The sequence below is a fragment of the Momordica charantia genome (genome assembly GCF_013281855.1).
Source record: "Momordica charantia cultivar OHB3-1 chromosome 4 unlocalized genomic scaffold, Mcharantia_2.0 BLBB01000004.1, whole genome shotgun sequence".
Taxonomy (NCBI): Eukaryota; Viridiplantae; Streptophyta; class Magnoliopsida; order Cucurbitales; family Cucurbitaceae; genus Momordica; species Momordica charantia.
Window position 1 is genome coordinate 5,032,250 of NW_028275162.1, and position 4,626 is coordinate 5,036,875.

The 4,626-nt window shown below is 35.1% G+C and overlaps 1 pseudogene; it reads right to left on the reverse strand.

Annotated features, from left to right (window-relative positions):
- Nucleotides 1–1,271: 1,271 nt before the first annotated feature.
- On the reverse strand, nt 1,272–3,032 carry LOC148211680 (putative UDP-glucose glucosyltransferase pseudogene; annotated as a pseudogene).
- Between the last annotated feature and the right edge of the window lie 1,594 nt (nt 3,033–4,626).

A 4,626-nucleotide genomic window follows, 5' to 3' on the forward strand; every position in this document is an offset into this window, starting at 1 on the left:
ATACTTTCTAATCCAATATTGTCTTTAGTTACACAATTGAACAATATATGTGAAATATTGATAAATATAAAAATTGAAATAATCGTAGAAATTTTAAATAATAAAATATTATTATATAAAAATAGTGGTAATACATGGAGTAGAACAGATAACTTAATTAATACAAAAAAGATAACCTTGGAGGATTAGTGTACTATCTTCATAACTTTGATATAAATTATAATAGTTCTCACAGGTCATCTTAAACTAAAAGTGTTGAAGTAGTTGCTCAAATTAATAGAATATGACTATACGAAGCATATATGGATCCCATTCGTAGATAATTTGGATGAATGACACAATCACGAGGTTGAAATTGAGGTTTAGACTAATAGTTATAACCATACAGTGAGTATTCAGTTTGACAATACCTAGAGTAATAAGAAACTTCCTTTACCATAACTTTGTTCGTCTAGCCTGTATTACTTGACTGCCCCACCTCTACTTGGTTGTAAGCATTGTTGTCACGTCCTCCACCAGATATTGTGTCACATCCTCCACCAGATGTTGTGTCATCATTGGTAATTATCTTATTTACAAGTGAATTCGATACTAAAAAAGTAGTCAAATACTTATAATAGAACAATAGAAAGTAAATTCTGAATCTTATATTCGTAATGATATGATTAGTTATACTTATTACTAAATCTTTATATTAAAATGTGAATGTTGCATTAAACAGACTAAGATTACAATCATCAAGAATGTGAGAAATTATAAATTGTAGTAGGAAGAAGATAAAAATAAAATAATCTATTTTTTTTTTTAAAAATGACATTTTCGTCGACGACATGGTGGGAAAAAGAACTTTTCCTCCATGTCGATGTCGAGCGCCTCGACACGTTGATACTCGACATTTGAAACCATGCCATAAACTTGACCGTTTGTATAAATGTTTACTCTTACCTTTTTATAAGTATTTCAATCTTTACTTTAAACTTTAAAAAAAATGTTGTAATTTATACGTATAAATAGCTTTTTTTTTCCGTAAGTTTTACGATTATTTCATTTTTAAAACTCAAACATTTAATTTTGATTCTGACATTTATATGCAAGGCCACATTTCAAAATAATAACAAAATAAATATAAATTGAATAAAAATTTTAAAAATCAAGCTATATTGAAAAAAATAGATTAGGTGTTTGTCCAATTAAAAACTCGAAAACAACGCACAAAATAAGAGAGAGAGAGAGAGAGAGAGAGAGAGAGAGAGAGAGAGAGAGAGAGACCATTTTTAGAAGAGAGATCGAGGGTTATCACAAAACCCACAGTTTTTGTAATTAACATTGAATGATAATATTAATGAAAACATCATACATCCAAATACATATAAGATATAAAATACCTTCCAAAGAGAAATACATTTTGATACATAAGAAATTTACCCCTAACAGTTCCCAGCTGTAGAACTAATACGAATTTACCGTTCTCTCCCTCAATTGTTAAACAACGGTATTATTGAATGATTTGACAGCATCGACGAAATCTTGAATATGGGTGTCGGAGGAGCCACCGTCCGCCGTGGCGGCGTCGGCCTTGTTCTTCCACTTCAAGGCGTTTTCTCTGAGCTCCTCCGCCTCCATGGCCTCCCTGAGGCACTTCTCCAACTCCTCCCGCCCCAGCAACTTCTTCTCCGCCGCACCGCGGCTCAGGCGCAGGCCCACGCCGAACTCCTCCACCAGGAACTTGGCGTTGGTCACTTGGTCCCCCCACTGCGGCATAACCAGCACCGGCACCCCCGAACTCAGCGCCTCCGCCGACGAAGTCCACCCACAGTGCGTCACAAAGCAACCAATTGATGGGTGCGACAGAACCTTCTGCTGCGGACTCCACTTCACAATCTTCCCTCTCTCCCCGCATTTCTCCAAGAACCCCTCCGGGAGCACGTGCGCCTCCAGCCCCCAGCTTCTCGCCATGTCTTGAAACGGCGGCTCCAGGACCCACAAAAAAGGAAATCCACAATTGCAGAGATCGTGAGAGATTTCGTCGATTTGCTGCTGCCCCAAGTGGACAATGCTTCCGAATGAAATATAAACCACCGATTTAGGGGGTTTCGAATCGAGCCAATCCAGGCATTCGTCCGGCTTCAGGGAATCGCCGGAGAGAGCGGCTTCGGCCCCAGATTTGAGCGTCTTGAACAGAGGACCAATGGGCTTAACGGGGCAGATTTTCGCCATGTGGGTTATGACGTCTCTTTCGATCTCTTCGAACGTGTCCATCAATACGCAGAATGGGATCGAGATGTTTCGAAATTGGCGTAAAATTGAGCGGCCGATTGCCCTGTGGTTGCCGTGGGGGTGTAAGAAGGTGGGGATTTCGTCGTGCTTGAGTAGCAGCAGGGAGGGCAATTGGAGATCGCAAAGGGGGTCGGATTCGGAAGGGAAATTCGCGGGATTAATGGAACAGTGGTAATAAATTGAGAAAACAGAGCAAGATTGGACCCAGAGAATGGAACAGGGGATTCCGAAATCGTGAGCCACGTCGACGACCCACGGCAGGAAGGGGTTTCCGATGAGGCAGGATACGGGGCGGTGTCGGAGCATCTGGGCCAGGGAGGGCTTGCCGGTGAGCTCGAGCTGCGGCATATAGAAGTCCACGTCTCCACGCCTGGGGTCGTCGTGTACACAGCCGTCGTCCCAAAATTGGAAGTCAATGGAACCGGCGCCGATCGGGGTGGGGTGGTCGGCGATGCTCCCGGCGGCTCTGAGACAGCAGCCGAAGTGGAGGGCGGTGGAGATGGTAATGTGAAGGCCGTTGGAAGCGAGGTTTTTGGCGAGGCGGAGCGTGGGGTTCATGTGGCCTTGGGCGGGGAAGGTGACGAGGAAGACATGGCAACCAGATTCGGACTCTGCCTGCATCATTTACTTTTTTTTTTTCTTTCTCACTGAATCCGAGCTTTGAACTCTGAAAATGGCGATTTTGAGCTTGGGACTAAGCTCGTTATATTTGTGTAAAGAACAAATCCCCGTAAAGTTCGTAAAGAGAGGTGGGACACAAGTAATTTAAATCCACGTTTACTTCAATGGAATAATAGAACGCAGAGGGTGAGAACACAGTGATTTTTTATTTTTAGACAATTTTATTAACATGTCGATGTCATCGGATATTTGTGTAAAAATCACGAAATTTGTGAAAAATAATATAAGTTGTTTTAATTAGTAACTAAAACTTTAATGGTAACTTAACTAAACTATAATTGATCATTTATAACCATCCTAATGTAAAAATATGAATACCTTACCTATGAAAATGTCGATGTCGATAGAAATGTCGGAATAAAATAATGAAGATTCATGAAAATAATTTGAATTAGAAATTGAAGTTCAATGTTGTTTAATTGTGTTTTATTGAAATATTGACGTATATAAACATATATATATATGATTAAATTGAATTATTAAAAATAAATTTGCAAATTTGTAAATTTTGTAATTAAATTTGAAAAGAAAAATTGAAAAAAAAATTAAATAGCTGTAAAAATTGAAATAAATGAATAAATTTAAATAATAATAATACTATTAATATTATAATTAGAATAAAAAAAATGAAAAAAAAAAGGCATCCACATCGGAAAGGGATGGAGGGGGAGCTCCCCTCTAAAACCCCCCTCCCCTTCTTTCTTTCCTCAGTTAACACTATTTTGGGTTGGGCCCTCTTTACATGGGCTCGGAAATTTGAGTATTTTTTTTACGATGTTAAGTAAATATCGGTGACATTTAATACACTGATTTTATCGTCTAATTATTTTTCTATGTTACGCGTATACTAATGGACCTATAACTTATTTAATTATTTGTTTTTTATTTATACAACTAATAATCTTTATTCTACCATAAATTTATATCACTTTTATTGGTTGGTGTGATTTATTATAAAATATTATAAATTTATATTTAATTTTTTTTTCATTTTTACTATGTTATTATTAAATAATATCCATAGATTTTTAAAATAAAATTCATTACTACTAAATATTATAAATTTATATTTATTTTTTTTTTCATTTTTACTATGTTATTATTAATTAATATTGATAGGTTTTTAAAATAAAATTCATTATTATTAAATATTATAATAATAAAATTTAATTATATTTTATATTAAATAATGATGTTTCTAATAAAAAAAATATTTTAGTCAATGTAATTTTATTTTAATTATTCATTATTTATTAATATTAAATAAATTATTATAATAAAAATATTTACCATCAATCCTATAGTAATAAAATAAATTATTATTGTAATTTAAAAAGTTTAGCATAACAATGTATTTGTAATTGGCTAAAAAGTAGAAAATGGTATTCTGGTAAACACGGAATAATATTCACATTCCGGTTGATCTTCGTTATGATTCATGCACCGTCCGATTCCTAGTAAGTACAGAAGGCCTAAATGGTTCGGCCTTTACCTATGCTCATTTTATGGAAGGAAGAAATTATAATCTATTTGGTTAAGTTTTTATTTTTGGTTGTTCAATTTTCAATTTTATTAAAAATCTTTAAGTATGCTTGATTTTATTTTTCTACCAATATTCTCAAAATTATAGATAAATTTTTAAAACAACCAAACAATTCTTATTTCTTT